Raw genomic sequence first — 26,308 nt, forward strand, 5'->3', positions numbered from 1 at the left:
GTGAGACATGACATTGCCTACATTAATGGCATATTGAGCTAATAACCCATTTTCCTTATAAGGAACATTGGATGTATATTGTCAGATTATCCAAGTACTATAGCGAGCCATTGATTATGGACTTATATTTAGTAGATTTTCATCATTGTTGGAAGGGTAATGTGTTATAATAAACTAGATCCAAAGAATGTTTATGTGTTTACCTATTGTGGAAATCGAAAGTGTCTTGGATATCATCCAAGCTAATCGCCTTAGAAATTAAAAGGCATGTGATGATGTTGATTGGGTTAGCAACCTCTTGGCAAATCTTCCTATTGGCTCTAAACATCCTCCTAATGTGTATATGTTTTGCAACTGTCTCATTGCAATAGCTAAGACATAAAGAAATATGTGCAATGGGAAAAATATACATATAAGTTTGAGATATAACTTAATCAATCAAGCAGCTGCTAGAGATTATGTTAGGTCGGACTTAGTTTGGCCACATGTCTGACCGCACCACTTATTTGGAAGCAAGTGGTTATACGTCGAGGGGGATGGGACTTATGCCCATATATAGGGCGACACTGATGGCAACCCTACCTATGTGATTGGAGATCCCATGAAGTATGTTCAAAGGAAAAACAAGTCATTTCATTGTCCTACAAGATCAGAGCATCCCTAAAACCGATCTCTTACCCCCGTGATCGGTCTTTCGATCACACTTGCATCGCTAATTAACTTCATAATTTCTAATTAATTGATGCATTCTAATATGGATTCATAATTAAAGACAAATAAAGAAATAGTTAATTTATTACAAAACAACTTAAATGCAAAGAATCCATTTATAACTAAAAGAAATAGCTAAAAGAACCCGCCAAGCAATCGAGTCGTTGCGTTAAATTTTTCTTAACAAGCACGTATGCCTTTTCTGTCTCATAGTGAGCATGTTCATCTCTGTGAACATTCTCTAACACGCAACGTTAGATGGTTAGCCAGTATATAATAATCAACGTGAATTAAATTTATTAACAGGTGACAAGATTTACTTAACGGCTTACCTTTCAGCTACATCGCAATGTTTGGCTTACCATTTTTCTTATAAAATCCCCCATGTGCTTAATTAATTAATGAATATTTAAGAAAACACTTAAACGGTCAACGTTAATAACTATTGTTAGATATTACGTACAACGAGATTAAGATCATGCTTAATACATAGAATCATATGTTAAAACCGAATTAAATAGTAACAACATATATATAATAACCGATTTCCTTGTTACAAGGGGTTGGGGCTTTCCTATGGAAGCGGCTGAGCCGGGTGGCTGTCTACGTACCCATTTAGAGATCAAGGCAATCGTAGTTCTCCTATTGATAAGGTGTTTCTATAGGAATGTATTAAGCCATTTCCGATGAGGAAGGCGGTATGGGTTCCTCACTCATGTGTTAATTATGTAACGCCACTAATTAACCAATTCCCAACCTTGAATATGTATTCCACATGGTATTTCACTTCATTTCTACTCATTCAAGGTTTTTCCCGATTTTAAGCAAATGAACAAAAATCTCCATAACAATAAAAAATATTAATACATTACTATGCTAACTAAAATATAGTTACGTGAGAAATCAAACAATAATTTAATTAAGTAGTTAGAAGTTGCCTATAGCCTGGTAATGGCCCGCAGTGGCTTGGCAGGTGGTCAATAGTGGCCTGACAAGTGGCATGTAGGTTTGATAGTGGCTTGACGTGGCCCCAATAGCAATTGTGTAAAGTACAGCGAGAAGCTATTGTTTGAGTATTGGAGCATCTTTAGGAGTGATATCAACCTAGCATCAACTTCAGGAGAGTTACATGTTGATGAAAACACCAAAAAAACATCAAACCAAACACCAAATCGGCCAATATTTGGTTCCAGGTTTGGTGCTGTATCAAATCATCTACGCGGTTTTGCCAACACCGCATGGGCTTGGGCTGCTAAATGGGCTTCTATGGCGCAGTTTTCGCAAAACTGCGTGGTTTTTCTAAAACCGCGTGCTCTCAATGACAACAACGGGCAAAAAACGGCTATATCTTTCTACCCTATAAATTGAAATACTCACACCATAGTTTTACACTCACTTCTTTTCTCTACTCTCTACTCTTAAAACAACAATGACTAGTCAAGAACCAAAATCAAAATCTAGAGGGTTTTCATGGATACAAGAAGAAGATGTTGCTTTCACTAATAGTTGGCTACAAGTTAGTCAAGATGGTGTAGTAGGAAATGAGCAAAAGTCGAACGATTTTTGGGCTAGAATTCTAAATGCATTTCATGCAAATCTAGGAAGAATGACCGAACGCAACTTGACGGGCATGAAACACCGTTGGACTCTCATTCAAGCTAATATCAATAAGTTTCATGTTATTCTTTCTAAGATTCAAACATCTCCTCCAAGTGGTTATAATGACAAATATGATGGTAAATATTTACTTTTTATTTGTTATTTTGATTCACAAATACATCTTTCAATTCTAATTTAGTTTTTGCTTAATTGGTAGGTTGAGGAAGCAATAAGTGCATATGTGATGTATAATGGGGTTTGGAAGTGGATGCAATGCTATAATATGGTGAAAGACTCACCCAAATGGAAGAGGCTACAGTTGAGAAATGATTTGCATTCCACTAAAAAGTCGAAGTCAAACAGTGGGGAAGGAGGTTCATCAGCTCTAATATCAACTGCGATAACTCAACCAATGGATTATGATCCACACCAAGTTCATGGGCTTGAGAATATGTCTCTTGGAAAGAAAGAAGGCAAAAAGAGAAAGAAGAAAATGATTCTAAATTGGAGGAATCCGCTAAGAAACTTGATGATTTTCTGGTGGAGCTTTCTAAAACCACCAAAGAAGGCTATGAATTGGAAGCTCAAAGACAATTGAAGAAAGATGAGATGGAATTCGAAAAACTTCAATTGAAGAAAAGTTCGATGGATTGGAAGCTCCAAATCCAAAAAGAAAAACTTCAATTGAAGAAAGATGTGCTCCGAGTTCGAGAAGATGAAAATGATGCGAAAATACTAGGAATGAAATTAGAAGGATTACCCGAAGACGAGCGCGAAATTTGGCAACTCAAAAGGGCAAAAATTTTACAAAAAATGAAGAATCGACTTGCCAATATCACCAGTAGTAGTTAAAGTAGTGCATAGTCTAAATTTGAGTTTGTATGTCTTTTAATTTGAGTATTTTAATTTGTCTTTTAATTAATAACGTACTTTAATTTGAGTTTGTATTTTGATTTTAATTAGAATGTATTTTAATTGAATATTTTCTTTTAATTTGAGTTAAGTTACCTTAATTTAAAGTTGATACTTTTTATCATTCTAAAAAAAATTCGGCAGAGTCTACTTTGTATTTTCAAAATTCTCATATACACAAATCATTTTATAAAACCACAAATACATAGAAATAAACTTGGAATACAAATACATAGAAATTGAAACGATAAATAAACACAAAGTCCAAATGAAGTGCAAATAGAAATAGAAATCAAGTTTGGCCACGCCGCCCACGCCTACTCCACAAATGCTCGACCAAGTCATTCTTCAATCTATCACGAACAACTTTTGAACGAACCCTCTCGATGCCAGATGCCCAACGAGATAGAACAAATTGGCGTTGATCTTCAGATGCACCTTCTCTACTTGGTATTTCCAAATCAGGAATATACTGCGGGATATTCGTTTGCTCATCTTCCACAATCATATTGTGTAAAATGATGCAAGCCCTCATAACAAGAGCCATGTTCTCCAAATACCATAACATGTAATGGATTCACTAAAATAGCCCAACGCGATTGTAATATACCAAACGCCCGTTCTATGTCTTTTCTAGCATCTTCTTGCTTCTTTGCAAAATATTTGTCTTGTGCAATAGTCGGTTTAGCAATCATTTGAATCAAGGTGACATAATTAGGATAAATACCGTCAGCCAAGTAATAGCTCATATCATAATGATGGCCATTCACAGTGTAGTTACAAGGAATAGCTTCATCATTGACTATATCATCCAATATTGCTGAGCGGTCAAGCACATTAAGATCATTGTGAGAACCCGCCATTCCAAAAAAAACATGCCAAATCCATCGTCCACGATCGGGAAACCGCCTCCAAAATCACTGTTGGTTTATGCTTATGGCCAGTGTGAGACCCTTGCCACGCGGATGGGCAATTCTTCCATTGCCAGTGCATGCAATCAATGCTTCCTAGCATTCCAAGCCATCCACATTCCTCAGACTCTTTAAGCAAACGTTGAATATCTACAGCATTTGGTTTGCGCAAGTATTCACCTCCAAAAATTCTAATAATTCCATCACAGAAATAGCGCATGCATTCATGAACAGTTGACTCAGTAATATGTAATATATCATCTACTAGATCAGCTGCAGTCCCATAAGTAAGCATTCGTATAGCAACAATTACTTTTATTTTTGGGTTAATCCCAAACTTACCCGCACTATTAACTTTTTGTTGAAAATATGGTACATTATGATTAAGATGATTGAAAATACGAGTAAATAATGACGGACCCATACGAAATCGGCGTCGGAAGTCGTGGTCACAAAATATAGGATTTCTTACCCGGGTAGTTAGCATTTATAATGAGCGTGTTGCCTCGTACTAACGATTCTTACATTTTCTTCATTTCTTCGAACCACCATGTGGTATATAAGAAGACTCCGCTTCTTGCGTCAATAAACTCAGACGATGTCGAACCAAAGGTAGAGCAATAGCCACTAATTTATAAGTTTTAACTATAGTGTTATCATTTGAAGAGCTTGAGCTTGAGCTCGAGCTCGATGAAAAATCAGAAGAAGATGAATGATCCATTGAAAAATCGTCAAGAGTTTTGGTAGTATTTTTATTTTTATTTTTTTATTATTTTTTTTTTTGCTCAAGGAGATGAGTTTAGATGAGAGGGAACATGAAAAATGAAGAGAACCTCGCATGACCAAGAGGGTTAAATAGTTATAGCATGCGGTTTCTGGAAAACCGCGCAGTGGGTTTCTGAAAAACTGCACGGTTTTGGCAAAACCGTGTGGGCTATATGGCGCGGTTTATCCAAAACCGCTTAGTTTGATGTCGAAAAATTTGATGTTGCTCCTAAAATTGCTTGGTGTTTTTTTGGTTTGGTGTTTTTTTTGTTCAAAATTGTGGTGTTTTTTTGGTAGCTCTCCTAAAGATGCTCTTAGGTGGGTGCTTTCCCTAAATGGTTTCACATAACCATTCCAATCGATCAGTTCTTGAATATCCCTCCCACCTAGCGTATATACTACCAACCAGCACCACAATTAACATGAGTTCAAAAATTAAGCTAATTAAACCCCCTCCCTACAGTAACTAGAATTGTCCATTAGGTTGGAATTATTTCCGAAAACAGTACTATACAATTAATGTTGTAGAATCGTAACTCGTATCTTAAACCGTAGAGGTTAAGAGTCAGATTAAATCTTAAACTGTATCGTAAATCGTAAGATTTTTTTCTCCAAATATTTTAAACTTCAAAAAATATATGTATGATTAGAAACTCATACATGAATGAAGTTTTAAAATCATGTTACTTATAAACCTTTAAAGTAGGCCCAATAAAAAAGGTTTGGTTTGTAATTGTTGCACGGTTTAAAACAATATTCCAAGTTTTTTTGGCTGAAATTGTTTATAAAAGGTCTGTCCAAAATAAAAATATATATATAAAAGTCCAATTAAACATTTAAGTTACAAGTTCAAATCTATATCTTAATATTAAAACTCGCACAAGGAATATTTTTTGAGCTCTATTAAAATTCCACATCATCTCCTATTAAAACATAAATTTCTCTCTTATTTGAAAACGGAAATCTTTTTTTACAATGGGAATTCTTCTAATATTATAACGGGAATTATTTTCCTATTAAAACAAATTATAGCACTTTTAATTAAAGCGGAAATCCTTCTCCTATTAAAACAGAATGTCTCTCCCAATTGAAAAAATGGTTTTTTAAAACTTAATTAAAACTTCATTAAAAATAATTTGTTAGAAAATTAAAACGGGTTAGCAACTAAGACAATAGTCCCAATTTTCTAAAAAAAATCTAAATGTTTTCAAAAGAACTAGTGTGTATGCACGAGCCTACAAACTAGTACCAATTAAAAATGCCCACTTGGGCTTAGAAAATAAAACAATCAGGAGTCTTCTTCTTCAATAGTTCTGCCTCTCTCTCTGGTTCGATCTGCTCTCGCCTCTCTCTCTCCAGTTCAAGCACTCTGACCACTCGATCTCTATGCCTCTCTCTTCTCCATTTCTGCTCTCTCAAGTGCCTCATGTGCTTATATTTTTGAAAGTGATGGGGTTGTAAATAGGTACTGATTACTAACTTCTTTCTCATTTTTACTTCTTCTTCATCTTTTATTTAGATTTTAAATTGTAAGATTTAAGAGTTAACTCGTGATTTACGATTTGGAAACAAATCGCATGCGATTTATTCCGGTTTTCATAATTTTCGATTTTTCCAATGAGTCAACTCGATTTCTATGCGGTTCGAATTAACTCGCGAGTCAACTCACAGTTTTTACCGGTTTCTATACAACATGGTACTATAACACATGGAAAAATTTCGAACTAAGAATGAGAGAGATTGATCAATCAGTTCCCTTTTTATTTTCCCGCCACCTTCCTCATTTTTCCCCGTGTCATGCTTAAATATAAGCAAGAGGCATACTTGCCTATTCAACATGTTTCATGTTCTAACCAATTACTAAAATTAGATCCTTATCACCCCCATAGTACAAAATATCAGGATATGAGTATTTATCGATATTCAATTTCTAGATATGTATCGTGGATATATCCCTCTCTTTGGAGATATTTGATATTGTTTCACATGCAAATATCGTGGATATATCCAAAATATCAACAAATATCGTGGATATTGTGGATATTTCTTGATATATCATGATACATTATTTATATTTATTTAAAATATAATGGTAAATATTAAATAAAATTGTTATATACACAAAATATCGCAAAATATTGCAAATATCGTCAAAATATCGCCGATATTTGCAGTCGTATATATCTCTTAACATATCGTGATATTTATATATCTTTTTCTGAAATCTAGATAGATATCCCCAAATATCGCGATATATCGGGATATTTTGTACTATGATCACCCCAACCCATTACCCAATATATATGAACAAGCCCATATAATAACATAACCCCAAGTAACAAAACAATGCCAATATAATAAGACAAGCCCAATAATAGAACATGCGCAATGTTAATAGAAAATGCCCAATAAAATGGCAAGTCTAAAAATTTAACCGGTCCAATTCAAACAACTATCCAAGTCCATATCAAACTTAGCCAAATATATAAATATTAAACCTCCACCAACCGGATTCCAATTAATGGCCTACAATAAATTCACACTAAATAATAACTACACATCAACTAATTGGGTAAAACATTTAACAATTTATTCGTGTCAAATTCAACTACACAAGTTCACATCAAAAACCAATTATAACAAGATAAGTCGAATACTATTACATAACCAAATAAATATCGTCAATCTGAACTTACCTATAGTAGCACTAAACTAACACGTAAAATGGCAGTATTACCCTTAGGTAAAATTCCAGGTCATTACAAGTACTATTGTCTTATTTATTTAAGAGACGTCCCACCCTATGACGAGATGGTACTATACTATAGTATACATTGTATAACTAGAATTGTAATGAGTAAGGACGAGTTCTTTAACTCTTATTAGATTTCATAGCCCATATTTTAATAAGGTGGTGTATTTAAACTGCAATGTACACCTGATGGAAATTCACCCATGTGAATGTAGAATTGGGTCGGTTCTTATGGATATTTGAGCAAGTATTCTAGAGCATCCATGTAGCAAAAGTAGAGCAATACCAAAAAGAGCAACACTTCGAACAAACAATACAATGAAAGAGCAAAGAAAGGGTGTATGTCCTCTATCTCTACAAGGGAATGTTGGTTCAAAGATTTTAATCTACCACTTTCACGTAAGATATGATTTGTTGCCCTATGACTGGTTCAAACCCGTAAAACACCAGTATTTTATACACTGTAAAAATTATCTTAGGCACTTCATTAACCCTTTTGTCATATTATATTCCAAAATAGTAGAGGACTATAAATATTTTGAAATAATGGTGGATTGTCATTGGAATTTCCCTTCGTGTATTTCAAACTACTTGTGCATACAAAGTGGAGAAGTAGAACAAAGAATGTTCCCTCCTACTTTATGTGTGTGTGATAGTCCCACATTGGTAAGCTACCACTAACTTTGTCGGGTGATATGTTAGTGAGCTTGGGCTTGGGCTTGAGCTTGGGCTTCTCATGTGTGATATGTTAGTGAGCTTAGCCAATCCCCAAAACTAGTTTTGTTTCTTGAGCAAGTTTTGAATTCCTTATTATAGTAGGCTTCTAATATTATATTAGAAACAAAAACAAACCTTTGATCTCTATATAAACATGACTCATGTCTAGATCTAATGACTCAATTAAGAAACCCAAAAACATTTTCTTTCTCTTCTTCCTCCAGCCGCCAGAGAGAATTGTGTTGTTGTTCTAGACAGTAGCCTATTGAAGTGTATCTTAGTCTACTTCTGTTATTGAATCCTATGAGTAGAGATGTCTGTGAAGCCTTACACTATACACTATCTGAGGGGGCGAAATCTCTTCTTAAAGACAGTGTATTCACACACCTTGATAGTCCATTCTTCCTCTATCCTTCTGTTCTATTCGATTACATAACCTTGTTTACAACATGTAGTCCACAAATAGTTCATTAGTTGCTAGTTTAAATTTCTTCTGATTTGTCTATAAGAAGCAAAATGTTGTCTTAAGGACTCACTATCTCCATATAAGCCTACGCATTGAGTTGGTTGTTACTCTAGTAGTCTAGTGCCTTGCTTTTATAATATATGAAAAACACGACGTTAGCTCTCAAACAACCTAAATATTGTTCTTTAACCAAGAAACTATGATAAATAATCAATATTTAACCAAACGTTGATTGAGAATAGTAATCTTTACTATATAGAAAAAATATGGGGGTTTGATGAAGAGTGATTGTGTGTGGATGTAGGGGTAATTTCGACATTTCACATTTTTAATTTTTTAATATATATTTTTTGACTTTTGAAGGGTAAAAAGGTAATTTTACATGTGTTTTTTGTAATTTTATTTTGAAATTGTCCTCATATGTGGGCACTCTATGTCAAAAAAATTAGACACAGAGGTATTTTGGTAATTTCATTGTTTAATATATATTTTTAGATTTTATATAGGCAAAATTGTAATTTCATTATTTTAAAAGAGGAATTTTTTTTTTCAACATCATGGGCTCTACGTTACAGTTTTTGTTGTTTTTTTGTCACATCGATGGGCCCTATCATATTTAATTTGAAGAAGTTTGGAAAATAGCCACGTAATGCTTAATATGCTAGTAATAATGCTAATAATGAAAAGGGATCCCTAATGAAAAATGTGTTCTCAAAACGCTAAGTTGGCCTTATGAGGACATGACAAAATAACTTTTTGAGTTGATCACAACTTCAAAATAACTTTTTTTTTATCGAAAAAAAAAAAAAAAAAAAGACCAAAAACTTTTTGACACAACTAAAAGGAAAAAACCTAAAGCAAATAACATTTAACATTTAACACGTATCAAAACAACCTATAACGCACGCCTATAACTTGTAAAGGAACCCCACCCATCAAGTGAAAGCAAACCATAGGCGCTCACCAAGTACTGCATCATTTTCTTGGTCATTTTGAAACAGATACCAATAACAGCACGAAAACATTTAATAAAATTCCAAACCAACATGATTCTGGCTTCCGACCAGTGCACTCTATGTAACTTTACATGCTAAAATAGAAGCTGGAAAATAAGTAACCAAATTGTTATACAATAGCTAGCCAAAGCATAGAGACTGCATAGTGGCCCGGCCTACACTCATACGTTGATGATCAGACGATAAGTTGGGACTGCCATTAGATGATTAGCTCTTGGTAATGACAGACCAAATTTTTCGGTCATGTCTAGATCATCAGGTGACATACCATTCGGAAGCTCTAAATTAAAGCAGTGAACCAATTGAGCAAGTACTAATTCAACCACCGTTGAACCTAATTGCATCCCTGGGCACTTCCTACGACCAGATCCAAACGGTAGAAAACGAAAATCTTGTCCTTGAAAATCAATGTTGGTACCAATGAACCTCTCAGGACAGAACTCTTCAGCATTGCTAGACCAAACATTGGGGTCCCTTCCTATTGCCCAAGTGTTTATAAGGACCCTAGACTTCTTTGGTATAAAGTATCCTTTGATTGTTATGTCTTCAATGGATTCGTGAGGAATAAGCAATGGGGCTACTGGATGAAGCCTCATGCTTTCCTTTGATCACCATTTTCAGATAGTCCAATTTAATCAAATCTGCTTCCTCAACTATTCTATCCAAGCCAACGACAATTTGTAATTCTTCTTGAACTAGTTTCATAACACGCGGGTTCTTTAGAAGTTCGGCAATGACCCATTCAATTGCAGTACTTGAAGTATCCATTGTTGCGGCAAGCATGTCCACCGTGATTGCTTTGATATGGTCTCGCCCTAGGTGCAAATCCCGTGCATTATTAGATTCCATCAAGGATAGCATCACGTCGATGAAGTCCCTATGTGTTCCATGTAGTTCTTTTGCATCTTGTACATGTTCATCAATGATCTTCTCCAAAAATCCATCCAACACTATATTAATAGCCTTCATACGGCGACCAAAACCCTGAAAAAGGAATTTTCTTATGTTCTATAACAGCATGGATTGGAAGAAAAAACAATTCTTAACAAATGGATTGTTCCTTGAACCATAAATTTACCTACACTAACACAACTTTAATGATATGTTGTGCTCCTTGAGGCATTTGCTTTTACTAAAGAAAACCTGGGGATTATGAAGCTTAATATCAAAAGAGATAGTTTTATGGCTGGGATCTTAATAAACACAAATGTATTTGAATTTTGAACTCCCAATCACACGTCACATTAACTGAGATTAGTACTTACAAATAAAATGTATGACATGCTAATTAATTTTTTCAGTGTATGTACACCAAATTTTGCGTTTTTTTTTTCCTTTTCATTTTTGCCTTGATGCTCGGTAGATACTTTGGGCCTTGTTTACATTAACAAAGCATAAAACTGTACACAATCAAACTCATACTTTAGAGAAGGTATGTAATTTACTATGTTTTAATGAGACAGGTAGGGGTCTGCCTTAACCCCAAGAAAACAAAAACTCATACTTCAAACATCTGGAGAAATTAACTGCTACCATTACCAAAATAATGAAAGATGAATCTCGCGTATTGTTCTAATTCGATTACTTACTTGAAGATCAAATGCTCGAAGGTAAGGGAAAAATCAGCCAGATTGAAAGCTCCAGCGATACTCAAACTTTGTTGGAGGCTTGACTTGAGGTTGTACTTATCATCCTTAAGTCCAAAATCATTCGGTGTGTCATTTCTTCGATGAGTGATTCAACCTTGAACTGACATCAATCACAGAGCTTGACTTGGCTGCAATCTTTATTGTTTCAACAAAATTAACCAACTCTTCTCTCCTCATGGGCCTAAACAACTCAACCTTGAACTGCTAAGCAGCTGTAAGGTGCACAATTTGCGAATGTTTCGCCAATATGGACCATATTCTGCAAACGCCAGATTTTTCTGTCCATAAGACATGCACTCAGCTGCTTGTATTTTAGGCCGACTAGCGAGAACTGAATCGTGAGTCTTAAGGAATAACTCGGCCCATTCAGGGGATGAGACGACTATTGCTGGGATAAGACCAAGGCGTATGGACACAATTGGACCATATTTCATAGCTAGCTTATGTAGGCTGTGGTGAGGGAGATCACCCAACATATGAAGGTGGCCAAGTAGAGGAAGTCCCAATGGACCAGGAGGAAGGCCTAATAAACCATTTTTTTTTTTTGCTCTTAATGAACTGAAAAGATATGACAGAGACCATAATCCAGCAAGGAAAGCAAAGAAGAGAGCAGCAATCTCAGATCCCATTATTTGATACATCTGAAAAGGGAAGAGACTAGAGAGGATACTTTACTCTAGAGCTATATATTGACGAAACTTAACAGTATATGGTCTTAGAAACATACAAGTAAACTATATATGGAAATTTGATATTGACTCAACCATTTTTGCACATGATGCAATAACAATAAGTTAAAAACGCACGATTTAGTTGATATATAAGAAGCAAAACATGGGGCTACAAATCACTCTCTCTTAGTCTCTTTACATAATATATATCTTTCTAGAATATCTTGTTTTTTTTGTTAATTCCTGGATCAGCAATTAAGACAACGACACCACCGACGAATACAAGACAACAACCACAAAGCAACGAAAATAAAACCAAAAAAAGAAATTAAAATTTACAAGAAGCTAGCCATAAGAAAAAAAAGAATGCATTCTAATATAAAATTCACTAAAACATGTGGAGTGCAAAAGGATTTTCTTATCCATCGGTAAGGTATAATACTAACTACTAGCTCCAAGAACTTACCTTGATAATGTGTTCTTACTCCAAGATAAAGTGCTCCAACATAAGGTATTTTTCAGCCAATAAACTTAAAGCACCTGCCAACCTCAGCTTACACCTTCTAGAAACTATGATTCTTGCTGAGTACGAATATCATTTGATCTATGTATGAGCAATTCAACCTTAGCACTGATTCCAACCAAGGATCGTCACTCAGATGTAGTCTTACGAACGAAATTAACTATATGTTCTCTCCTCAGGGGCATAAAGAACTTAACCTTAAAGAGTTATTAAGCAACTCAGAGTTGCACCATTTGAAAATATTTGGGCAATATCGTCCACAAGGTTCCACATCTAGAGGAACAACTCGACGAATTCATCAGGGGATGAGACGACCATGGCTGGGAGAAGACTAACAAACTATGGCGAGTTGGAATTGGATGGAATTCTATATCAGATCTGTTCACAACCTTAAGCAAGCATTGGCACTGTCGAAGTACTCTTCCTTCAGTTTAAATTCATTCTCAAGTTGTCAATAATCAATATCATCTTACCATTATGAAACTGTTAGTGTGCACCAGTACAGTTCAACGAAAAAGCAAGAATGAACCATACTAATTTAAAAACTTATCAACAGTTTTTAGTACTCTAAAATATGTTTTTTTTTTTCAATTAATAACATGGATATTTCAATTAATAACATGGAATTTCTTGCCTTCTCGGCCAATTTTTGCATAATATTGTAGGGAGATCACCGAACACGTGAAGGTGGCCAATTAGAGTCACCTTTTTGGACTAGGGGGGAGACCCAACGAACACTTTTTGCATTTTTCGGCTCTCAAGGAGTTAAAGATGTATAAAAGAGACCAGATACCACAGAGGAACACAGTTAAAAGTGCAACAATCCAAGTACCCATTATTTGATAACAAGAGAGTGAAGAGAGGAAATTATATACAAGAACCAAGTTAATTACAATCTCAAACCTACAACCACAAAATACTTGCCTTAAAATACAAGCACAAATTCAGGAGATTTCCTGAATCCTGATTCAGTTGCTAGCTGATATTTCTTCTGATTGTTGTGGGGATCGGAGGAATCAAATCTCGAGCTTGCGGCTCGTGCCTACTCAACCACCTCACTTCCCTTGGTCATTTAGAAACTGATACCAAATACTCAACAAGAAAAGCATGAAAATAACTACACTGATCTCAAAATTATTCTACAACTTTTAGTATTTCTGAGACATGATAACGATTAAAACACCATAGTAACATGATTCTACCTTCTGACCAATACACTGTATAAAACGTTAGATGCAGAAACAGAATCTGAAAAATAAGTAACCAAGCTGTTATACAAGAGTCGAAACAAAGCGAGAGTGCATACTCCATAGTCCATACTGGACTGCCCTACGCTCCAAAGTTGACGCGTAGGCGATAAGTTGGGACTGCAAAAAGATGGTTAGCTCTTGGCAATGTTAGACCAAATTTTTCCGTCATCTCTAGATCATTAGGTGACATACCACCCGGAAGCTCTAAATTAAAGCAGTGAACCAATTGAGCAAGTACTAATTCAACCACCATTGAGCCTAACTGCATCCCTGGGCATTTCCTACGGCCTGATCCAAACGGTAGAAAACGAAAATCACGTCCTTGAAAATCAATGTTGGTACCAATGAACCTCTCGGGAAAGAACTCTTCAGCATTACTTGACCATACATTGGGGTCCCTTCCTATTGCCCAAGTATTTATAAGCACTCTAGAACTCTTTGGTATAAAGTATCCCTTGATTGTTATGTCTTCAATGGACTCATGAGGAACAAGCAATGGGGCTACTGGATGAAGCCTCATGCTTTCCTTAATCACCATTTTCAGATAGTCTAATTTAATCAAATCTGCTTCCTCAACTATTCTATCCAAGCCAACGACAATTTGTAATTCTTCTTGAACTAGTTTCATAACACGCGGGTTCTTTAGAAGTTCGGCAATGACCCATTCAATTGCAGTACTTGAAGTATCCATTGTTCCGGCAAGCATGTCCACCATGATTGCTTTGATATGGTCTCGCCCTAGGTGCAACTCCCGTGTATTATTAGATTCTATCAAGGATAGCATCACGTCGATGAAGTCCCTATGTGTTCCATGTAGTTCTTTAGCATCTTGTACATGTTCATCGATGATCTTCTCCAAAAATCCATCCAACACCATATTAACAGCCTTCATGCGGCGACCAAAACCCTGGAGAAGGAACGTTCTAATAAGAGCATACGGATTGGAAGAAAAAACACTTCTTAAGTTGTTTTTATTTGAACCATAATATAATACTACCTACACTAACACAAATTTATATATTGTGGTGTTTAGAGGCACTTTTTGGCGCAAAAGGATTGTACAAATGGTTATAATATCTATAAGCAGGCTTTTTCTTCAACGGGACTATCGTTAACGGACATGTTATATGGTGTTTTGAGCAGCATAGTGTCGTGCACAGTTTATATTATATTGTATATAAACTGCCCACGAACCAAATTAATAAATGTTAAAAAGTTATTCAAGACATTATATAATCTGCCCCATAGCTAGTAAATTCGTGGACGGCAAAAGTTCGATACGTCAATTATTCGCCTAAGATTCGAAATTTTCAACAATAATACTTTTAAATATTCGGTCCAATAAAACGCTAACGGTAAAAATACGATATACGTGTTTTAAACGGGTATAATACGAATATATTTCTTTAAAATTCGGCTATATATTTTACATTTAAAATTTTGATATATAAGTATATAACGTTTTTATTTTTATTTTTACAATTTTATTCATGAAAAAATAATACAAATGTCATTTTATTCGCCAAACCTTATAATTCGTGAATAATTCGCGAAGAATTCGGCAATTATAAGCCCGACCCAACCAATTCGCGAATTAAACCGTATCATTCAAAAATTCGCCGTATTATTCGTTTTATTCGCCAAACCTTATAATTCGCGAATAATTCGTGAATAATTCGGCGAATTACTAGCTATGATCTGCCCCATGGCATGTCCTTTAAGAGAAAGTATCCACACAAATATGTTAACTTCATTTTCGGATATGCCTGAGGCCTAATAGATGTTATATTTTGGGCCTTGGTTTCACTAACAGATCGCGATTCTGTAGACAATCAAATCCATACTTCAAACATATGGAGACAAGGACCACCGTTACCACAATAAAATAAAATGGATCTCACGTATTGTTCTAAATTGATGAAGATATACATATACTTACTTGAAGATCAAATGCTCTAAGGTAAGGGATAAAATCAGCCAGATTGAAAGCTCCAGTGATACTGACAGCTTGTTGGAGGCATGACCTGAGGTTAAACTTATCATCCTTAAGTCCAAAAATCATTCGGTATGACATGTCTTCAATGAGTGATTCAACCTTGGAACTAACATCAATAACAGAGCGTGATTTAGCTGCAATCTTTATCGTTTCAACAAAATTAACCAATTCTTCTCTCCTCATGGGCCTAAACAACTCAACCTTGGAACTGCTAAGCAGCTCTATGGTGCACAATTTGCGAATGTTTCGCCAATATGGACCATATTCTGCAAACACCAAATTTTTTCTGTCCATAAGACATGCACTCAGCTGCTTGTATTTTAGGCCGACTAGCGAAAACTGAATCGTGAGTCTTAAGGATTGACTCGGCCCATTCAGGAGATGAGACGACAACTGCTGGGACAAGACCAAGGCGTATGAACACAATTGGACCATATTTCATAGCTAGCTTATGTAGGCTATGGTGAGGAGATCACCCAACATATGAAGGTGGCCAAGTAGAGGAAGTCCCACTGGACCAGGAGGAAGGCCTAATGAACCATTTTTCTTTGATCTTAATGGACTAAAAAGATATGATAGAGACCACAAGCCAGCCAGGAAAGCAAAGAAGAGGGCAGCAATCTCATACACCATTATTTGATGCATTTGAAGAGGGAGGAGAGAAGACTTCATTCAAGAGCTATACATTGACGAAACTTAACATTATATATATATTTTTCTATGATATTTTAACGTTATATTCAAAGCAGTATATGACTATATCAAAGTATTATATATGGATTTGGCATTATATATTCTGCACATGCAATGATGAGTTAAAAAGTGTCCCAAGTCCGAGGTAGAAATATAAACAACACACACATAGGGGTTCATATGTTAACCGGGTGTAGGAGTGATATGCGATTAATCGGTAATTTAATTGGTTTTATACTATTAAATATAAATATATAATTATATCTTCATTTACTCTTGTTCTTATCTATATATGTTATCACTTATTTATTCTCAAGTAATATTAATAGTGCAATTTCAATGTATTTGTGGGCATCGGACCTGTGAGCATATCCTGCTTTGATATTAAAACTTCAAAGCACTGTTAGCATCAGACATGTGAGCAAAAAAATCTCTTCAATATAGATCTGGTTTTGTTGCTCTCTCTCAATATTTTCTGGAACCTATCGTGCTACAACTAATCGCTCATCAAAATCAAGCCAGAAAATCAACGATGTTCTTTTCTCGTTTGTCCAAGAAATTGATGTTTGCGGTTGATATGACCGATTAAATCGGAGTACACAAATTTACTTTTTAGACCTACTATTGTGACTCACTATTTGAATAACGTTGATTTGCGTATCTCTATGTAAATCAGTAATTAAGACTTTTGACATATCATAGGTCCAAAACGTAGGTCAAATAAGTGGGTCGGTCTAACATTACTGACTAAATCACCCAATGAGTAAGAACTGAGAAATTGGAGAAACACATTCTGAGAAATCGGAGAAACACATAGCTCAACGCCTCAACCACCGATTAATCGCGATTTTAACTGCTTAGCTTACGTGCTCTATTTGATTCCGGACAGAATAAAAGTCAACAACACCCAAAACGAAATAAAAAACGAAATCAAAAACGAAAAAAATACGCCACATTTAAAGCCCCACCAAAACTAACTGCGTATTGCCGGTATTGGAGTGCTACGGAAAACAGTGTTAGATTCGTTACTTACCTACAGTCTTTGGCGCTAACATTAATTTCATTCCGTTACTTAGCAGTTATTGGAGTGCTATGGAAAACAGTGTTAGATTCGTATGAAATTCAAGCTTAATTCCTAACCAGTTACTGAATTGATCATTTCATCCCTACACGACATATGACATTAATCCAAGTATCCAACCACCCCGCTCATAAGTTTGCCGGCCATAATTATCTGTTCACTTTATAGGCATGCTAGATTAATCCATGAAGTACCCTTAGCTAGTGTTTTCTTGCATGTTTCATTGTTCAAGCCTCCCAGGAAATGTGGTAGGGAAATTACCTGAAGATCAAGTGCTCCAATTAGAGATAAATAACCAGCTAAATGGTAATAACCTTCCCCTGCCAGCCTTGCACCTTCATGAATGCATGGTTTCTTTGAAACCATCATTCTTGATTCCAAATATCTTTCCAAATACTTGCGCCATCGATGAGCAATTCATAGCGCTGATACCAAGTTAACAACCACGAATCGTCACTCAGATGTGATCTATATTGACTCAACAAAATTATAGCTATCTATTCTCTCTCACGGGCCAGAAGCCTAGAAGAACTCAACCTTGGAGTTGTCAAGTAACTCTTAAGTTGCACAATTTCGGCTAATATGGAACACTAAATGATGTAATTTTCAGGATTGGAAATGCATCCATACTCCCGTAAAGAAATTGGTTCTGTGGAAGAACATCAAATACTAACTGCAGGTAGGCGAGAGACAGCATATGCACATTATAACACTCTGTTTCCTTCTCTTTCTCTTTTTTTTCTTTGTTTTATAGGAATGAAGAGAAACGTTTCCAAATTAGAAAGTACTCCCCAAAATGTAGTAGTTTACTAACACTCAAAGTTCGCATGGGAAGCTCCTGTGTGGGTGGTTAGCTAGGACAATGAGCTAATTCGTCGGTGAAGGAGCTAATAGCATTAAGACTACGACTACAATGCAATACCAGCAGCAACAAAATGAAAATGTAAAACCAAAGCAGCCAAATAAAAGCAAAACAAAATAAAAAGGTAACACCATACCAATAGGAAAACCAAAAAAAGAGCTCAAGTTAATCACCATTAAATTAAAAATACCGGCTATAACATTAAATGTACAAGAAGGTGCCCAGTTGATTACACCTTTGAAGGCGAATTTTCTTCCAAGAATCACGTATTCACGTACAAGTAATCAGTTTGAAATAACGGGATCCCTCATCAGCTAACTAACAATTTTCTCGCCATTGGTAAACATTGATCATATATACATGCATTTAGCATATTTTTTTCAACAATTTCATTAAACAGGACTTTGCTTTCAATCACATTGATTTTCTAACGTTTAGTTTCCATACAAACTTCATATACAGTTTGGGCCATCTCAAACATACATATAATACCCTTGCTGATGACAAGCACATGTTCCTTTCTTATGAACGCCAAGCGTCATTGCCAGAATCCAGCGATCACATCTCTTGTCAATTGAAACAGGAAATGATGCTCGCCGAAAACTTCCACGACAGGAACACAACTGTGATTATGTTGCAACCGAGAAAGCCTAACGGATGGTACTCAGCATTTGTGTAAGCCGGGGGCAATGCACACATATTCCAATTAACAAAACACTCTGAAGCAACACTTGTTGCACTGAGCTACCCCAACATAAATCACAACAGGATATCCCTAGATGAACCTTCAAAAACAAAGGTTCAGGTTGTTCTTACTCAGAAATCAAGTCGAACAGGAAAAGGGAATATAGGAAATCCTTACCCATGGCGCAGGTCTATCAAAAGATGGTTCAAATTACCTGTATCTACTACCAGTACCAACTGGGTACACTGCCTAGTTAAAGGTAATCCTAAAGGCTCGGTTTGAACAAGAATATAGGCTAAGAAACCCACCTGGAGCAATTATGAGCTCCCTGGCTGTCAGCTCAGTCGTTCAGTTATACAACCTGTAGAGCCTTATATAGCCCATGAGTACACGCATGTTAATCTCGATATTTCACTAAATCACCCACCATACACATAATCCTTGGAGCCTATTGTCAACCATATCTAACACAACTTCTATGTTTTTAATGAACTACGTACAGGATAATAATTTACATGGGCCAGGCTAGTCACTATGCAATTTCAGTCTTCTTCCACTATTCTACTTTTCTGTGTGCAAATTTTTCATTATGCTAAATGTTTCAACAGTTCTAATCTTCTTGTACATGCACAAATATATAATAGTTTAGTCTCACCTAGTAGATAACTATGACCTATTGTTGTTACGTTCGTTCTCTGATTTAATTTGATTGAATGGCATTAAATTTTTTCTATATAAGGACATATAATGCGTTTATCTAAGATGCATGCTCATCAGGCTCTAAAAAAAACATACACTTCCTCAGCAAACCCTAGCAATTATATATATACAAAAGCTCCGTAGAAAAACTGTATTAGTCAGAACTCTCTTAACTGGAATACTATTAGATAAATAGATAACACAACAATGGAAATGTCACAAATGCGTTTTCAAATATCAATATCTGTAGATTCTACCTCAGAAACATGCAGTTCAGAATACCACTACAAACTCAGTGTCATACTGTCATATCTGAAGTACAACAATTAACATACACAAATCCAAGAGAAGGACTTGCATGCCATTTGAAAATGGAAAATCTACAACCCCAGTTGCAAAAATCATTTAATATAACATAGAAGATGGACCAGAATGCTTTTTTCTTTTTCCTTTATTTTTGGAGAAGCTAAAACAGAATTATATTAATGATGAAATGCTAAAGATACAAATATCCATCCTGAATTTACTTTAGTTTGTCATGGACAGTTCATCATGAGCACAAGTTGCCCTACAAATGTAAATATGGTAGCATTTGGATGTGACCAGGGATATGCTGCGAAAGGCGGTAGACCAATTTCAGAACACCTTGCACTCAACCAATAGTCCCCACACACACAAAGACGTTACAAACCTTAAAGTTTCAAATAATATCATACAGAGTGATAAATATAAGGGTTAACTAGTATTACCCCCTTACTAGATGAGCCAATTAGGATTTCCCCAACTAGATGGAGAAATTAGGGTCTCCCCCCTGAGTACACACAAAAAAAAATCCTAAATATAAATCATGCATACTTTGCATAGCTCAGGAGTTTGGGAGAGAAGGGTTTAGATTTTAGAATAAAAGAATTTTAATTACAATGCAGGCTTCCGTTTGGGCTTCTTTTTAAGTTCCTTTTGTTGAGCCTTTTTTTTCTTTAAACTTTTTTTCATTTCTTAAACGCCTTTCCCACCCAACAAAATGCCGCCACTGCCTCTGGTAGGCAAGGCGTTGGAGTTGAAAACCTGCCGCCTTAGCAACCCAAGCAGCACCCAGGCGGAGCCTTTGACAACACAGGACCCACTATTGACACACTGACAATACATGGTGATACACAAAATTTTAAAAATAAGGGAACAAGGATAAGATGCTGATTTATCCCAAAAAAAAAAATACTCGTACAATTGCATCTATTTACTCTTATTTTCTTTCATACAATTGTACATTAATCATTTTCTTTAAGCCTTATTATTAGATGTTACATTCAACAAGTACAATTGTATCTATTTACTCTTATTTTCTTTCATTCAATTGTACATTAATCATTTTCTTTAAGCCTTATTATTAGATGTTACATTCAACAAGATCTACGCATTTTGTGCTTTCTCACAGATGCAAAATGCAAAAGGAGTCTCACCAAACTACGAAAAACACAAAAAGAGGTGTGGGAGGAGATCTGCCTCGTTAATATATACAGGACCCTCAAAGGCCTCAAGTAAATGAAACCAAAAGTAATGAGTGGGGATGTGCTTGTTTACCCTGTCAATTTGGAAACTTTTTCATGAGAGAATCTTCACTAATCAGGGGATAAATAAAGGGCTTGGGCAGGTGAAAAAGGTGTGAATAAGATTTGGTGGGTGCCTCTACTACCAAAATCCCAATCAAAGGAGCTGCAAACCAGGTAAAAAATTTGCTACCATTTAAGAACTGCCAAAATTTTGCCTCTATGCATTTTTTGCTTGAATTTGGGTGGCAGAAGCACCTACCAACTCCCTCATTCAACCCCTGTTCTAGTACAAATTATGAGTGACAAAAGTTTACAAAGTTACAGATTTAACAAGCACACCAAACAGTCAACCTCCAGTACCTAGGTAAACCCACTAAGCCGCTTAATGGCATCAATTGACAACGCTTATACCAGACAATGATTACTCAAGTCACCTAATGGGTAACCCAGAATAATACACGCAAAAACAAAATTTTATAATACAGATAAATATAATATAACATATCACAACCAAAAAACGAAATTGGCATGCCTTACATCTATGTAGAAAGTAACAAGTAATTAGTGGACCAGAGCACAATGGGCAAAAGCGGATCACTGATAAGGAAAAATAAATAGCACTTACAGAGTTGCAGACATGAGAAAATAACCTAAAAAACAGATAAAAGGTTAAGTCAATACATATTCTACTTGTAAAAGGTCGAGGTTCAAACATATTGCAAGTAATAATATTAACTGGGGAGAGCTCACCGGCTTATAACTTCCAGTACAATAACTCCAACCATTCACCCCCTACGCAAATCCTCCAGAACCACCAAAGCAGGGATCAGACACAATTATTTGTTATATAAACAACTTATAAGGTGTACAAAGAAATATGACACAAATTATTTACATATAATCCCAAAACAAAAGCTTAAGTAAAACAAACTTCATTTTTTAAAACAACAACAACAACAACATAGGCACAGACTGATGCAAATAGACAACCTGACTTGACATCATTACTACAGTTTCCCACTTGAAGATTGACAGTGATTTTAAAACAGTTGTCTGCTAGTTACCGCCAAATTGTTACTCTTTTTCTTCTAAAGTCTAATATCATATAGGTGCAAGGGTCACATATAAAACTGCCCAATAAACAAACCAGGGTACCTTCAGTTTGGTTGCCTTTTAAGCATCTAAAGCACTGAAATGGTTGCCTCATAGCACTGGAAGAAACCCTGATAGGAAATAAAGCATTAGATTTTCCAGGATCCAACCACCTTGTAAAGGAAGAGGCAATGCAGAATAATAATTTGGAAATGAAACAGAAATGCAATACGCCTGCAACTAAGTAAAGAACTTCAAACAGAGATGAAAATGCATAATACTCGAACCATAATTCCAATAGTTCAGAAGCATCATTATTTTACATTGACAATTAAAACTGATTCAAATCAGTGACACATTTCAATACTTCTCTGGCATCAAGGACCTGAGATAACTGTTAGAACTCGTGTCCAAGAACCATACAAATAAAATTCTAAGGAAAGAAGTTTTAATCTCAATCATCAAGAATGATTACAAGAGATAAAAACGCCTTTGGCGAGTTGTCTTACAATAGAAACAGATCACATCCCACTGAAAGAACTGCCAAGGTCTCCAGGCAAAACATCATCAGCCTTCCATCCAGCCATAAAATGTATCCACTGCTCTTGGGTCAGTTCAGCTTACGAATAAGACAGATAAATGCCCAATGATTAGAGAGAAGATTATAAAAATATCATAATGTACATGTATCTAGCTCAACAGCATGTCTTGAGTCAAGAAATCAGCATCTTTGTTCACTTGCCAGTGATGAAAGGGTGACTCAACGCTTGAGATAATGGTCATTCTCTTCTCTGGATCCAATACTAATACTCTTTCTAGAAGGTCTTTAAAATTAGCTAGCATCTTGGTATCCTCACCAGGAGAGCCTGTTATTATAGTACCAATATCTTTTGGTTTTATGTTAAGAAGCAACCTCTTCTGACCTGCAACAAATGAGAAAAGGCTAAATCAATGCAAAATTACTTTATTTGTGTCTTCATGCTCCAAAAAACACTAAATGTAATTGCTGTAGTGCAGTACTGAAAGTGATCACCTTCTTTGTAACAGGGTCCTCTTCCGTAGCGTAAAAATTCAAATCGTGATCAAAATGCTGATCTGTAAATCCTCCCTGCAATATATTAACAAATTATAACTGATGGGAATGATCAGGAAAAACATGAAAGATGCAAACATTGTAAGCTTATGATAAATCCCATTCCATGCTTTTAAACTTCAAGTAATCCTCCAAAAAAGCCTACAGAATATGCTATAACCGGTCCGGACAGTGTGATTCATGAGCGAAATTAATGTTTAAAGCTTAAACCAACCAACTCTTACTCGATTCCAACAAGCGGATAGTGCTTGGCATTAAAAAAACTGCCACTTAAACTCTCTACAAGATATGCTATCCTAAAAGCTCCAAACAACACAAAGGCGACTTACTAAACTTCATGCAACAAAGAAACTGACCTTCCGGAGCATCTTCTTTGGAAAAGGACCCTTTAACTCCATGTGGAGACGAAGCATGTCATTGTTTGATGGCCCAGGAAATAAGACCTTCCCTGAATAGAGCTCATATAGACAGCAACCAACAGACCAAATATCCATGGGATGATCATAAGTCAAGCCAAGTACTGTGGTAACAAAAACACAAGTACGAGCTGATTTAATTAAAAATCACATAAGACTGAGCAGTGAAAATCAATTCAAGTAAGACATATATTTCCTAAAGATGTAAACAAAAAAGAGTGGGACATACTTATTTCAGGGGCCCTATAAAATCGGGCTCCGCGAGATAGGGTGTTATCTCATTCTTTCCAGCAAACATAGCATTTCCAAAGTCACACAGTTTCAGCACATTTTTTGCCTCATTAACCTGTTTAAATAAAAAACAGTGAGAAGCCAGTCCAAAATTTGCAACAATATGCAAGCACCTATGAAACAATACAAAGAAAGGTGAATCTACCAGCATATTGTCCGGCTTTATATCACAGTGCAGAACACCACAGTTTCTAAGATGCTTCAATGCAATAAAAAGCTGCTTTGCATATGCCCTCACAGCAGTCAGCTTAAGGCCAATATTACGACCAAACTTTTTGAGAACCTCACGAAGATTCATATGAAGAGATTCAAAAACTAAGCAAAGATGATTACGATACTTGAAACTTGAAATAAAACGAACACAATGACGTCTGTCCTCAGGATCTGCACCAGCTAGCTTCTTCAGTATGACCAGCTCTTCCAATCCGGCCTTGTACCTTTATGTTAGCACAGAAGTTAATTTTTATGTAACCAGAAGGGGATGAATAATGAATACAGAGAGAGAGAGAGAGAGAGAGAGAGCACATAGTGTCATTATTACGGATAATCTTTATTGCTACTTCTTCAGGTTCACCCTTCCCGGCCCTAAGATCTTTTGCACGAACTACAGTTGAAAAAACGCCTTTGCCATGAGCTGCAATAACCTCATATCTGCCATCAAGTACTTCTCCAAATCGATAGCCTGTGAGTACATATTGTATATACCACCATCAAGGAAAGATGATCAGAAGAAACTTACAGCACCAAGAAAAGGCAAAATGCACAAAATAATCAGGAGGCTCTAATCAATCAATGCAAAAAGCAGTGAAGAGAAGCCACTTGAGAAATTGAGACCAACTGTGTGTGAACTAAACAATGATATTACATTATTACAGCAAGAGATCTGACAGAAACTTACTGTAGTACCCTTCTGCATCATCCCAATTATCATTGAGGCCATTCCTTTCAACTTGCAGGCCTTCCCTTTTCCCTGGAAGACGAATAAAAGCTCAGAAAAACAAAAAAAAAAGGAAACAGGAATCCAAATTTTCATTTTGCTTCAGGCACACACACACACACTAACAGACAAATATAGTCTTCTCAGCAGAGATTTTTTAAAATGTACAAGATCCATTGACACTAAATTGAGTGATCACATTAACATTTTAAAAGATATGTTTTGGCCTTTTGGGTTGGTAATGCAGGAGAAAAAAAAAACCGCTTCCATGTAGAGCTCAAAAAGAAGTCAGCTACAATCGTAACATACCAAGAAAAAGAGAACTTGGTCTTCGATACGCTGCGTTTTTGTAAATTTTAAATTTCAAATATAAAGCAACCTACTTCAACAACACTAATATTTTCTTTCTTAACTAACAGAAAGTATATACAGAAGCTTTTGGGTACCAAAAATCTAGGGAACCTAAGAGGTTGGCACTACTTGGGCATCACTTATCATATATTATTGGAGGAGAAAGAGTGCAGAGGAACTCAGATGATCTGAATCAAAAACAAATCAAACAAACACAACCAACAAAGTCAGTTAATGAAAAATCATCGCACCGAGACCTGTACACTCTTGACAAGCAGACTAGCTCAGATCAAATATCATAAAGTCACCTTGATCTCTATACTGGCTTCCTCAATAAACGCAGGTTAAAGACAGGATCTCCAGATGCTCTAACATGTGAGTAGGGCACCAGGGGTCCGAGCCAAGAAGAGAGTGCACAGGTTATGGCTGCGGGTTGACCAAATCAAAGGAGGTACACATGCTAACAATGGTATTGATCTCTACACTTTCTTTCTATTGGCAAACATCGAACACGTATCATTAAAGAACACAGAAGTGCTGAGGGCATGCCGAGCAGTGTATGTGTCTGTGATAATGTTGAGAGTGTTGAAGTTGTTCACCTATAATATAATTGCTCCAATGCT

General features: G+C 36.0%; 1 long non-coding RNA gene and 2 pseudogenes across 4 annotated transcripts; all 3 read right to left on the reverse strand.

The window, feature by feature from the left end:
- Window positions 1–9,835: 9,835 nt before the first annotated feature.
- LOC147502905 (cytochrome P450 CYP736A12-like) lies at window positions 9,836–12,489 on the reverse strand (annotated as a pseudogene). The gene is made up of 2 exons (XR_015221844.1): window positions 11,439–12,489; window positions 9,836–10,833 (listed from the first exon to the last, which is right to left on the reverse strand). The product of XR_015221844.1 is annotated as a cytochrome P450 CYP736A12-like (transcript).
- Window positions 12,490–13,507: 1,018 nt separating this feature from the next.
- Window positions 13,508–16,778, reverse strand: LOC147502906 (cytochrome P450 CYP736A12-like; annotated as a pseudogene). Its single transcript, XR_015221843.1, has 2 exons — window positions 15,882–16,778; window positions 13,508–14,849 (listed from the first exon to the last, which is right to left on the reverse strand). The product of XR_015221843.1 is annotated as a cytochrome P450 CYP736A12-like (transcript).
- A 4,134-nt stretch (window positions 16,779–20,912) lies between these two features.
- On the reverse strand, window positions 20,913–23,385 carry LOC147502907 (uncharacterized). 2 transcript variants are annotated; one of them, XR_015221846.1, is made up of 4 exons: window positions 23,107–23,385; window positions 22,661–22,728; window positions 22,256–22,308; window positions 20,913–22,155 (listed from the first exon to the last, which is right to left on the reverse strand). It is a non-coding gene; the product is annotated as an uncharacterized LOC147502907 (long non-coding RNA). The 2 variants fall into 2 exon arrangements; XR_015221845.1 differs by having other exon boundaries at window positions 22,256–22,297; window positions 23,107–23,383.
- Between the last annotated feature and the right edge of the window lie 2,923 nt (window positions 23,386–26,308).

Source organism: Coptis chinensis, chromosome 4 (genome assembly GCF_015680905.1).
Source record: "Coptis chinensis isolate HL-2020 chromosome 4, ASM1568090v1, whole genome shotgun sequence".
Classification (NCBI taxonomy): domain Eukaryota; kingdom Viridiplantae; phylum Streptophyta; class Magnoliopsida; order Ranunculales; family Ranunculaceae; genus Coptis; species Coptis chinensis.